General features: G+C 44.8%; 1 protein-coding gene across 2 annotated transcripts in view; it reads left to right on the top strand.

The window, feature by feature from the left end:
• Window positions 1-2049: 2049 nt before the first annotated feature.
• FAXDC2 (fatty acid hydroxylase domain containing 2) overlaps window positions 2050-13695 on the top strand; it is a 31051-nt gene continuing 19405 nt past the window's right edge. The window contains exon 1 of one of the 2 annotated variants that reach the window (XM_003900412.4): window positions 2050-2478. The gene's annotated coding sequence lies outside the window, so the exon portion shown is untranslated. The remainder of the gene's footprint in view (window positions 2479-13695) is intronic. The other variant, XM_003900413.5, reaches the window with a different exon arrangement.

The following is a 13695-nucleotide window of genomic DNA, read 5'->3' as shown; positions in this document are numbered from 1 at the left end:
CACACACACACACACACACACACAATTAGCCAGGCATGGTAGCAGGTGCCTGTAGTCCCAGCCACTCTGGAGGCTGAGGCAGGAGAATCGCTTAAACCCAGGAGGCGGAGGTTGCAGTGAACTAAGATCGTGCTACTACACTCTTGCCTGGGTGACAGAATGAGACTCCATCTCAAAAAAATAAAAAAATTAAAAAAATAGAAAGTAGGAGGGAATAGGAAAGAATATCATCTGAGAGGAGCCAAACTAAAGTGAGTCTTGGAAGTCTGGTAGCACAGGTTTGTTCAGTGCACAAGACAGACTTGGTCAGCTGGAAAATATAGACATTCTATAATATCTGGAATATTGAAAAAAAAATTAGCGTCTCTGAAAGGAGAGATGAGGAAAAACATGAATGAGTTGTACAAAATGTAATTAATTTGTGAGCAAGCATTAAATGTTTACTGAGCCCTTGCTTTGTGCAACGAATTAGGCAAGGAAAATGAGGAAGACATGGACCTTTATTGGGCAAGTAAAGTATGACACATCTATACAATGGGACAGGAGGCAGCCATTAAACAGAACATGGCAGTTCTTAAGGGTACTATGTGAAGCAGTCTCCATGTTTTGTTGTTGGCAGTTTTATTTTATTTATTTTAGAGACAGGGCCTCATTATGTTGCCCAGGCTGGTCCCTAACTGCTGGGCTTAAGAAATCCTCCTGCCAGGTCAGGCACAGTGGCTCATGCCTGTAGTCCCAGCACTTTGGGAGACTGAGGCGGGCAGATCACGAGGTCAGGAGTTTAAGACCAGCCTGGCCAATATGGTGAAACCCCATCTCTACTAAAAAAAAAATACAAAAATTAGCCGGGCGTGGTGGCACTACTCGGGAGGCTGAGGCAGAAGAATCGCTTGAACCTGGGAGGCGGAGGTTGCAGTTAGCCATGATCATGCCATTACACTCCAGCCTGGGTGACAGAGCGAGACTCCATCTCAAAAAATTAAAAAAAAGAAATCCTCTTGCCCCAGCCTTCCAAAGATTGCTGAGATTACAGGCATGAGCCACTGCACCCAGCATTTTTTTTGTTTTGTTTTTTAGAGACAGGCAGGGTCCCACTCTGTCACTCAGGTTGGAGTGCGGTGGCACAATCATAGCTTACTGCAGACTCCAACTCCTGGGCTCAAGCCATTCTCCCACCTCAGCCTCCTGAGTAGCTGGGATAACAGACATGCGCCAGTAAGCTAATTTTTTTGTATACGTAGTAGAAATGGGGTTTTGCTATGTTGCCCAGGCTGGTCTCAAACTCTTGGCCTCAAGTGATCCTCCCGTCTTGGTCTTCCAAAGTGCTGAGATTATATGCATGAGCTGCCGTGCCCAGCCAAGTTTCTGAGTTTTGTTTATTTTAGAAGGAGTCTTCCTATGTTGCCCAGGCTGGTCTCAAATACCTGGGCTCAAGCGATCCTCCGACCTCAGTCTCCCAAATAGCTGGGACTACAGGTGAGCACCACCATGCCCAGCCAATCTCCATGTTTGATTGTTAAGTGGAAAAAGCAAAGTGCACAACAAACATACTATGGAGCTGTTGCTAAAGGAGAAGCACAAGGCCTACACATGTTTTTATTTACATATGTAAGCTCTGGAAGAATATACAAAAATCTGGTCACAGGGGTTGCCTCTTGGGAGGAAAAAAAGGGGACTGAGGAGAAATAAAAAGACTTTTCATTGTACATTCTTTTGACCCTATTGTATTTTATATCACTTGCACATTTATTTAAAAATAGTTTTCAGAAATTTAAAAGCAGCTCTTTTTCCAAAGTGCTCTTCACTTCATGTCATGGGTCCTGTATCCTAAGTTCCCCTATTTCAATCACAGTGCAAATTCACCCTTCATAGGCGTGCCTTTCCCGCATCTAGACTCACTAGAAATAACTGATGTATCTCTCCTCCCTTGCCTGCCCTCCACAGGAAGAGAAGCAATGAAAAAAAAGAAAATGAGATCCTCTGGTCTCTGTCACCTTTTTATCAACTTGTACTACCTGCCATTATCTGACACCCACATCTTTTCTTGAATCTGCCTCCTCCTATGGGACAGCAACATTTTCTTAAGTTGCAGATGATGGAGAAAAAAATTTTAAAGAAAAAAAGGGGGCAGGGGGAGGGAAGCCCAGAGTTTGGCCAAATGCACTTTTTTCAAGTTCTTGCTTGAGCTTAGATTTCCTTTCCGCTTTAAGGACATGCCCTCCGGAAAGAAGGGTGTTTTGTTTCCAGCCAACACGGAACCAAACTTTTTTCATCACGTGCCTGGCCCAAGCCAGTACGCAGCTCTGTAATGAGATCACCATGGCCAACCTCCCACCCGAGCAAAAACAAGGTTAGCCGGCAGCACAGCGGCAGCACAGCGGCAGCAGCAGCCACCAAAGCGGGGGCTGAAAGGGAAGAGAACTTAGATTTGACCTGTGCAAGGACCACAGAGGAGCCTGGACACAGCCCACTGCTGAGGTAAGTGGGAACTACGGGGGAGGGGTGGTGTTTGCAAAGGTCAGGACATGTCCAAGTTCACTTAAAGTAAGGGCAAAACACACTCTTCCCACCTCCGCCACCACCCTGTCCTCTCTACTTATGTCAGGGTTAGATTTGCCTCCAGACAGTGTCCTAGGACATTTCTGTAGTGCAGTCGCCTCGTCTCTTACTAATGTCTGCATCCTCTGCCTGTGTTTGTACCATCTACCTCCTCAGTAGTCTAATTTTGCTAGCAATTGACAGGTGATTGTAATGGACAAGTAATTGTTTGACTTTAAAACCATGTAAAGGAGCAACTCATAAGTCAGAACTCAAATGAGAGACAGAACAAACTGGAAGAGACTGTTGGGAAGCAACTGCTGCCTAATTGCTTCTCACCTCTAATCTGCCATCACCTGGAAGGTAGGGGGCAAAATACAACAGTTTTAAAGTCTTTGGATAGATGTGTGGGTTATGAGCTAGACAAGTAGGTCGAAACTCTTTTGATGCAACATATACGTGGATTTACCGACAGTGACTCCAGTTGTTACATCGTTAGTGGCTTGATAGTACCTATGGAAACACTCCACGAAGGTTATTGGGTAAAGGGCATACAGTAAGGTGTGTAGATGGAGATGAACAATAGAACAGTGGCTTTCCAGGTGCTCCTTATAGGCCCTTTGGGGCTTAAGGCAAGCAAGATAAGATGCTGATTTGTGGGTTGCTTCAGTTTAATGTGCAATTCCAATTAAATTTCTTTGAGTGGGATATACAGATTCGATTCAATTTGCTAAAACACAAATGCACTAAGCATCAGCTTCTAACTTTACTTAGGAAAGTAATTAGCACAAGGGAATGGCGCTAAAATGTTCAATAGCAAAAGTTGGACACTTTTTGAGGGCAAAAAGCAATGCTTTTGATTCGTGTATCTCTTATTCGACAAATCCTTCTTGAGTATCTGCTACATGCCAGGCTTGGGCTTGATTCCGTGGATCTCATGGTAAACAAGACAGGCAGGTTCTCGGCCTCATGGACATGCAATCAAGCAGAACAGTAAGCGCAAAGTGTGCGAGTATCATGCAGCAAAAGGAGTGAAGAGAGTATACTAAAACTGGCCCGTGGGAATCATTTTTAACCTTTCCTTTCATGCATTTCATCTTCTGTTTTTGTTTCTGTTTTTTGTTTTTTGAGATGGAGTCTCACTCTGTCACCCAGGCTGGAGTGCAGTGGCGCAATTTTGGCTCACTGCAACCTCTGCCTCCTGGGTTCAAATGATTCTCCTGCCTCAGCCCCCCAAGTAGGTGGGATTACAGGTGCCTGCCACCACATCCGGCTAATTTTTGTATTTTTAGTAGAGATGGGGTTTCACCATGTTGGCCAGGCTGGTCTCAAACTCCTGATCTCAGGTGATCCGCCCACCTCGACCTTCCAAAATGCTGGGATTACTTACGTGAGCCACCGCTCCCGGCTGCATTTCATCCTCTTAAATGAATATCGGCCACTCTGTCTTCTATATAAGCCTCAGATTAGTACAGATGTTGAGTCATAGCAGCTCCTCAAAACCCTCTTCACCAGAGGCTTTAAGCTGTGTAATTACATTACAGGTCAGTCTCAGCCCTGGAGGTCGACTGCTCAGCTTTTTCCTAGCATACAGTCTGAGAGCAGAGGCTGAAGTAAGGGGAGTTCTAATCTTTGGGACAGTTGCCCTCTCCCTGTGTCATTTCTTATGAAATGGAATTTATGCTATTCCCAAAATACGTACAGCACTAGGCAAAGTGTTAAGAAGCCTAGATTTTGCCAGAAACCATGTGGAGTTTGGAGCAAGTCACTTCTACTATCTAGGGCTTCCTCCTTAGCTTATAAAATGGAAGGGGTAAGCCAGATGAACATGAGGTCTTTTTTTTCCCCCTTTAAGAGTAAATTGTCTCAATAATTTTACAAGATATTTACAAAATAATACACTTTCACATAAAGGTGATGCATTTATATTTATAAAATAGGAACATTCATCAATCATGCAGAATATCTAGGAAACAAGAATATGAAAGAAAATCTGGGTCGGGCACGGTGGCTTATGCCTGTAATCCCAGCACTTTGGGAGGCCGAGGTAGGCATATCACCTGAGGTCAGGAGTTCTAGACCAGCCTGGCCAACATGGTGAAACCCCGTCTCTACTAAAAATACAAAAAATTAGCCAGGTGTGGTGGGGGTGGGTGCCTGTAATCCCAGCTACTTGGGAGGCTGAGGCAGGAGAATCGCTTGAACCCGGGAGGCGGAGGCTGCAGTAAGCCAAAGTCATGCCATTGCACTCAGCCTGGGCAACATGAGTGAGACTCCATCTCAAAAAAAAAAAAAAAGAAAGAAAGAAAATCTGAAAGAGTTGGGCTGTAGATAAATAAAACTCAAGATTAAACCATCTGTATTCCTTCCAGCTTCACCTTATTCCTATGTCCTTTACTCAGATTCTTGAGGTTGTAAACATTAGCTATAGCTTCACTGTGTCATTTATCTAGATTGGGGATTCCTTAATAAAAAGCCTGCATAATGAGAATCATCTGCTTTCAACAAAACCACATAGGCAGGGCAGAATGGCTCACGCCTGGAATCCCAGCACTTTGGGAGACCAAGATCGCTTGAGCCCAAGGGTCTAAGACCAGCTTGGGCAACATAGGGAGATCCTACCTTTACAAACATTTTTTAAAAATTCACCGCCGACATGGTGGCACAGACCTGTAGTCCCAGTTACTCAGGGGACTGAGGTGGGAGGATCACTGGAGCATAGAAGATTGAGGCTGCGGTGAGCTATGATTGAGCCATTGCACTTCAGTCTGGGCAACAGAGCAAGATGTTATCTCTAAAAAATAAATAAAATCCTTGGTTCACACTAAAAAACAAACAAACAAACAAAAAACCAGAACCACACCAAAAAGCATCTAATTTGCTACTAGGGAGGCTGAGGCAGGAGGATCACCTGACCCCAGGAAGTCGAGGCTGCAGTGAATCATGACTGGGTCACTGCACTCCAGCCTGGGTAACCGAGTGAAACCCTGTCTCAAAATAAATAAATAAATAAAATTTGGATAAACTCACAATAGATATCAAATTCACATTAAGGGAGTATCTATTCATTGTTGTAAAATATTAGAATCTTTGGCCAGGCATGGTGGCTCATGCCTATAATCCCAACACTTTGGGAGGCTGAGGTGGGAACATCACTTGAACCCAGGAGTTTGATACCAGCCTGGGCAAAGTAGTGAGACCCCGTCTCTAAAAATTAAAAAAAAATAAATAAATGTTTTAAAAATCTTTACTTTTAGTGCACTTCATTTCTTTCTGTCCTCTGAATGTATTCCATTCTAAAATAAGTATGCCATTATCCTCCTTTCTCTGGAAAATCAAAGTTATACGATTTTATAAAATAGGGCAAAAAGCATGTCTTATTCATCTTTCTATCCCCTGTGCCTAGCATTGTCTCTGGCATGTGATAAATATTTCTTGAAAGAATAATTAGTATTTTAGAGAAAACCTGTCCTTTGGTATTAAAACACACACACACACACACGTGTGCGCACACGCACATACATACACACTATCTAGTTCACTATTCATGGCTAATACAAGCCAATCTCATTCCTTTGTGTCCCTTTCAATCCCTGACACTTAACCCTGTGTTCATCAATATCAATGTATTCTATACTTTTGTAGTCTCAGTTGGTATAATGAGCACTGAATTCAAGTTCTGCCACTAAATATGTGTCCAGGCCAGGCGCAGCGGCTCACGCCTGTAATCCCAACACTTTGGGAAGCCGAGGCAGGCAGATCGTGAGGTCAAAAGATTGAGACCATCCTGGCCAACACGGAGAAACCACGTCTCTACTAAAAAAAAAAAAAAAAAAAAATGACCATCCTGGTTAACACCGTGAAACCCCGTCTCTACTAAAAATACAAAAAAATTAGCCAGGCGAGGTGGCGGGCGCCTGTAGTCCCAGCTACTCGGGAGGCTGAGACAGGAGAATGGCGTGAACCTGGGAGGCGGAGCTTGCAGTGAGCCGAGATCGCGCCACTGCACTCCAGCCTGGGCGACAGAGCGAGACTCTGTCTCAAAAAAAAAACAAAAACAAAAAACAAAAATTAGCTGGACTTGGTGATGCATGCCTGTAATCCCAGCTACTCAGGAGGCTGAAGCAGGAGAATTGCTTGAACCCGGGAGGCAGAGGATGCAGTGAGCCGAGATCACACCACTGCACTCCAGCCTGCCAACAGAGTAAGACTGCATCTTAAAAAAAAAAAAAATAGGTGTTCAGTTGGAAGCCAAATACTGAATATCTCTGCACCTCCACTTCTTCAGATAGGTAATGGAGGCATCTGAATAGATGAGCTCTAATACGACTTCCAGTTTTTTGTTTTTTTTGTTTTTTTGTTTTTTTGTTTTTGAGAGTCTTGCTCTGTGGCCCAGGTTGGAGCATAAGCCACCACATCTGGCTAATTTTTTTAATATTAATATTTTGTGGATATAGGGCTCCCTGTGTTTCCCAGACTGACTCAAGCAATCCTCCCACTTCAGCCTCTCAAAGTGCTGGGATGACAGGCATGAGCCACCATGCCCAGTCCAACTTCTAGTTCTTAAGACGGCACACTTCAAAAGGTAGAAAAAAAGAATTAGTCAAGTCAGAGAAAGTAATGACTATGGTACTTCAGTGTATTAGTAAATGTTGTTGCTAGTCTTATTGCCAAAATTTCTAACTTGAACATTATCATTAGCAAAGAGTGTTAAGGAGCTTCTTTGGGTGAAGACCCATCTGCCTACCATGTTTGAGGTCTCCCCTAGAACCTTTCTGACTGACCATGTTCATGTAAAACTGAAAACATGTCCTCAGGCAGGCGGGGAGGCACAGAAAGCAAGCTGCTTTGGCATAAAATATTCAGCAGAACAATACAGTTGGAGGACTCAGTACCTAGATAAGTATCTCTGGAGATGGCATATGGCCATATTGGCATAACTAAAGAATAAATGACATGTCAGGAAATGCTTCGTTGGTTCTAATGAAATGAGATGTCAACAGATAAATGCTGCTGCTCTTACAGCCAAGAAGCATTCCCACGACCAGAAAGTAAGCAATCATTTTCCCTTTGGCCAGAAGGCATACGTGGAGCATAGGAGTCCAGTGTCAAACATACTTATCAGCCCCTAATCACTCAGTCTCAGCAATACCCAGTTTCCATAACATGGACACAGTGGGCGTGATCAGCACTCTGCCCTGTAGAGTGAACCAGAGCTGCCGTCTTCCAGAGCCAAGATCTTATTGTACTGACAGTCATCTAGTTCCTCTTGGTTTTTGTTTTTAATTGCAATATCTGATTCTGTTTCTTTATACTTTATACCCAGCCTGTATGTCAAAAGGGTTTGAGGTAGCTTCCAATAAAAGGATATATAGAACAGCTTCAAATAAATAAAAACTGATAAGAAACCATCAGACAATAACCTATATCATTTTGGTGGGGAAGGTGTGATTTGTAGAGAAAATAAACAGGTGCTTTAAAAAGAGGGGTAAAAATGGATTATCCAATTTTCTTTGCACACCATAAGAAAGCATACCACTTCTTCCAAAAAGGAAAAACTTCTGTGCACTTATTCTTTTTTGGTCTTTATCTGACTCAGTCTCTATGTGTACTTGTTTCTTTTTTTTTTTTTTTTTTTTGGAGGCAGGGTCTTGCTCTGTCATCCAGGCAGGAGTGCAGTGATGCAATCACAGCTCATTGCAACCTCCACCTCCCCAGCTCAAGTGATCTTCCCACCTAATCTTTTTTAATTTTTTGAAGAGACAGGGTCTCACTATGTTGTCCAGGCTGGTCTTTTTTTTTTTTTTTTTTTGAGACAGAGTTTTACTCTGTTGCCCAGGCTGGAGTGCAGTGGCGTAATCTCAACTCACTACAGCCTCCACTTCCCAGGTTCAAGCAATTTTCCTGTCTCAGCCTCCCAGTAGCTGGGATTACAGGTGCCCGCCACCATGCCCAGCTAATTTTTGTATTTTTAGTATAAGTAGGGTTTTGCCATGTTGGCCAGGCTGGTCTTGAACTCCTGACCTCAAACAATCCACCCACCTTGGCCTCCAAAGTGCTCGGATTACAGGCATGAGCCACTGCACCCGACCCCAGACTGGTCTTGAACTCCCAGGTTTAAGCAATCCTCCTGCCTTGGCCTCCCAAAGTGCTGGGAATACAGGCATGAGCCACCCTGCCCGGCCATACTTACCTTCTTTATTGGAATCATCTTCTGTATCCTCATAAAAAGTATACTGCCTCTTCTTAACAACTAAATAATGGAGTAGGGAATGTCGTCAATGGCTATTTTGGTATTCATGTGGCAGACTGTTAAATATTTTTTTCTCTTCTATCTATCTTGTTTGTTTAACTATGGTCTGACTAAAAACAGCATTCTTCAGATAAGCTAAAATGCAGTCTGGGAAGAAAGTTCAGTTTTGAAGTTGGAGACCATGTATCCAAGAGCATGAAGAAAGCCTGGACACTGTCTTCCCTATAGAGATTTCTTGGTATACCAGATCTCCTGCCTGTCTAGTAGTTTCTTAGCTCTGGCCCAGACCTCTAGCCCAGTACTTTGGATATAAATTTCGGAATGATGAATATGTATCCAGACTGAGAGTTTCTCATTTTTGCATCTTTGGCAATTTCTACAGCTCCTTGCACATAGTAAGTTCATAAATGTTTTTGGAAGGAATGGATGAGCTCCTAAAGATCAAAGGCCATGTCTCATTTGCTTTGCAAGCTCTTAGCAAAGATAATGGAGTTGATAAGACAGGGAAAAGGCTAGGAGACTTGGACTTGTAAGTGAAGTTCCCTGTGGCATGGCATAGCAGAAAGAGTTCTATAAGCTTGAAAAGCAAACAAACCAACCCCAATTCCTCTCTACTCCCTTCCCAAACAGGATAGTTATCTCAACAGGGTCAACAGAACCTTTTATACTTCCTACACTGAAGAGGAAAATCCACATTGACACGAAGGCTCTGCCTGTTTGCAGATGGTTTGCAGACATTTAGATCTCCCAAGTATTTCCCAAGTTGAGGTGTTTGTTTTGACACTTGGTTCCTTGTCATCAAAATATTTGAGCTGGGCCTGGTGGTTCATGCCTGTAATCCCAGTGCTTGGGAGACTGAGGCAGGAGGATCTCTTAAGCCCAGGAGTTAGAGACTAGCCTCAGCAACATAGCAAGACCCCATCTCTATTTTTTTTTTTTAAAGAGGGCTGGGTGCAGTGGCTCACACCTGTAATCGCAGCGCTTTGGAAGGCCAAGGCAGGCAGATCATGAGATAGGAGATCGAGACCATCCTGGCAAAAATGGTGAAACCCCGTCTCTAGTAAAAAAAAAAAAAAAATTAGCTGGGCGTGGTGGTGTGTGCCTGTAATCCCAGCTACTTGGGAGGCTGAGGCAGGAGAAGTGCCTGAACCTGGGAGGCAGAGGTTACTGTGAGCCGAGATGGCACCACTGCACTCCAGCGAGAGTGACAGAGCAAGACTCCGTCTCAAAAAAAAAAAAAAAAAAAAAAACACACACAAACGGCCAGGCGCAGTGGCTCACATCTGTAATCTCAGCGTTTTGGGAGGTCGAGGCGGGTGGATCACACAGTCAGGAGTTTGAGACCAGCCTGGCCAATATGGTGAAACTCCATCTCTACTTAAAAAAAAATACAAAAAAATTAGCTGGGCATGGTGGCATGCCTGTAATCTCAGCTACTAGGGAGGCTGAGGCAGAAGAATTGCAAGAACCCAGGAGGTGGAGGTTGCAGTGAGCCGAGATCGTGCTGCCACGCTCCAGCCAAGGTGAAAGAGTGAGACTCCATCTCAAAAAAAAAAAAAAAAAAAGGACACAAACAAACAAAAAGCGTGGGGGGGGGGGGGAATGAAACATTTGATAGGTTTAGCCCTAAAAGTACCTAACACCACTACCTCCCTTGTGCTTAATGATCCATGCTTTTTGGGACTCTGGACAGCAAACAAAGTGCCAGGCTGAAAATGACCCAAGCCAGGCATAGTGGCTCATGCCTGTAATCCCAGCACTTTGGAAGGCCGAGGCAGGTGGATCACCTGAGGTCAGGAGTTCGAGACTGGCCTGGCCAACATGGCCAGCTTGCCGACCTCTATTAAAATACAAAAAATTAACTGTCTTGGTGGCAGGCCCTGTAATCCCAGGAGTACTTGGGAGGCCGAGGCAGGATAAATAAGCTTGAACCAGGGGAGGCGGAGGTTTGCAGTGAGCGAGATTGTGCACCACTGCACACTGCCTCCAACCAGGAGTGACAGGTGAGACTGCCTCAAAAAAAAAAGGCGGGCGGTGGCTCAAGCCTGTAATCCCAGGAGGCGAAGGCAGGCGGATCGAGGTCAGGAGTTGAGACCATCCCATAGTAACGGTGAAACCCGATCTCTACTAAAAAATACGAAAAACTAGCCCGGGCGGATGGCCCGAGCACATAGTCCAGGCTACTCGGGAGGCTGAGGCAGGAGAATGGTACGTAAAAGCTTGGGAGGCCGAGGGCTGCAGTGAGCTGAGATCCGGCCACTGCACCTCCCAGCCTAGGCGACACAGCGAGACTCTGTCTCAAAAAATGACCTTACCTCATTCCAGAATCCTAGCACTGTGTGAAGGGCAGCTTCTCTGAAGGAACCCTTATCTACCTTGGAGATGCGGGCCAAACTCAGAATCGAGCCACAGGAACTGCTTAGGACAATGAGGGTGAAGAAAAAAATTATTTAAAGAATAATTATTTGGAATCTTCATAAGCCCAATTTATTAACTAACATCTGTTGTCCTAGTTGTGGGGCAGGGGTGTTTACATAGGTTTAGGCTGAGACTTACCATCCTGAAATGCTTGCTCAGCTGTCCTGGAAGCTCAGGGGGTGCAGAATATGACTACAGAGCACCCTCTAACCCCCAAGTCCACAAAGGAATCCCAGCTGCCATTCAGTATCAGAACCTGGAGTGAAGGAATGCCTGCAGCTGCACTCTACTAACTTTTCTTTTTCTGGTTTTCCCAGAACTTGCATTGAGGCAGAAACTGCACACTGACAAGCCACAGTAGTTTCCCTTGCTGTCAGTCAGGCAATGTTTGGGAAGGGAGCAGCAGAAGGGAGCATGGGTAAAGCAGGCCTAGGAGTGTGGACAGGGCCCTGTATTATCTAGAGTGTCTGAAACCCATTCCCCTGCCTCCAGGTGGGGGTTAGGCCCACGCCACACCAAACATCCTGACGCCTTCTCTCAAGTCAGAGGCTGTCTCCCTGACAGGTATCAGATGTCTCGGTATTTCTCCCTGAGAGGCTCTTCCTCTAAGCTAACTGCACCCCTCCTACTGTAATGGGACTCACAGTGGTAATGATAAGCAGCTTGCTTATCACCTCCTTCTGGTGTCCTAACTCCTTGAACACTGAAAGACACTTTATAGGTCACCATTCCCTCTTCCTTTCTTCAGCCTAAGTAATCTGTAAGAAAAAATGTGGGCTGGGCACAGTGGCTCATGCCTATAATCCTGGCACTTTGGGAGGCCAACGTGGGAGGATCGCTTGAGCTCATGAATTTGAGATCAGTCTGGGCAATGTAGTGAGACCCTGTCTCTACAAAAAATACAAAAATTAGCTGGGTATGGTGGTTTGTGCCTGTAGGCTGTATTCCCAGCTACTCAGAAAGCTGAAGTGGGAGAATTGCTTGAGTCTGGGGGGCTTGAGGCTGGGAGGCAGAGGTTGCAGTGAGCCATGATCAGGCTACTGCACTCCAGCCTGGGCAACAGAGCAAGACCCTGTCTCAAAAAAAAAAAAAAAGAAAAAGAAATGTGAATGAGGCTGGGCATGGTGGTGTACACCTGTAGTCCCAGCTACTCAGAAGGCTAAGGCAGGAGGATCCCTTGAGCCCAGGAGTTTGAGTCCAGCTTGGACACCATAGGGAGACCCCATCTCTTAAGAAAAATCAGTTTAAAAAAAGGGTTCACGCCTGTAATTTCAACACTTTGGAAGGCTGAGGCAAGAGGATTGCTTGAAGCCAGGAGTTCAAGACCACCCTGGGCAACAAAGCAAGACCCCCAATCTCCTGATTGTTAAAATAAAAATTAAAAAAATATGGGTCAAAGGGGAGCAGTTATTTCCTAAGGTCATAGGTGATAAACATGCATTTAGAATAATAAAACCAAGTACGATCATATACAAAACAATAAAACATCCGCAGAGATGGAAATAAGTGGCACAAAGTCCAGTTTGGAACTTGGGTCCTAAGTCTGGCTCTGCTACTTATCATCTATAGACTCTGGGAGGTCACCTGCCTCTTCTTGTCTAGATTCTTTCATCCTTGTAACATGGCGGGACCAGATGATCTGTAGTGCTCGTCTCCAGCCAGGTTATGATACTATCTAATAGGGAAGGCCAATGGGATAACATGTGCTAGCTTCTCTGGACTGGTGTGCCTGCCTTGAATGCTGTGGTTGGGTCTGTGAGTTTAGTTAGGCTCAGGTGAAAGATGCTGGGAATGACAGGTGCTGTCTACCAGGGATGACAGAGTGACGGAGGAGAATTCGTCATCTAAGTTTCAATTACTATTATTTAAATTTAAAATTTTTGAACAACTAGTACATTCATATGGTCCAAAATTTCAACCATATAAAAACAGAAAATATTTATTGCCAGTATTGTTTTTTTGTTTGTTTGTTTGAGACAGGGTCTCACTCTGTTGTCCAGGCTGGATCAGTGGTGTGATCATGGCTCATTGCAGTCTCCGTCTCCCAAGCTCAAGTGATCTTCCCAGTTCAGCCTCTCAGGTAGCTGGGACCACAGGCATGTGCTACCACACCTGGCTAATTGTTTTTTATTTTTTGTAGAGATAGGGTGTCTCTATGTTTGCCCAGGCTGGTCTTGAACTCCTGGACTCAAATGATCCTCTTGCCTTGGCCTCCCCAAGTGTTGGGAATACAGGTGTGGGCCACTGCACCTAGCCTCAGACGTATTTCTTTTCTCTTTTTTTGAGACGAAGTGTTGCTTTGGTGCCCAGGCTGGAGTGCAGTGTTGCAATCTCGGCTCACTGCAACCTCTACCTCCCAGGTTCAAGCGATTCTCCTGCCTCAGCCTCCTGAGTAGCTGGGACAACAGGCATGCATCACCATGCCTGGCTAATTTTTCTGTTTTTAGTAGAGATGGGGTTTTGCCATATTGGCCAGGCTGGTCTTG

This window comes from Papio anubis, chromosome 5, assembly GCF_008728515.1.
Source record: "Papio anubis isolate 15944 chromosome 5, Panubis1.0, whole genome shotgun sequence".
Taxonomy (NCBI): domain Eukaryota; kingdom Metazoa; phylum Chordata; class Mammalia; order Primates; family Cercopithecidae; genus Papio; species Papio anubis.
The sequence above is the reverse complement of the archived record's forward strand: the minus strand, read 5'-3'. Positions and strand labels throughout refer to the sequence as shown.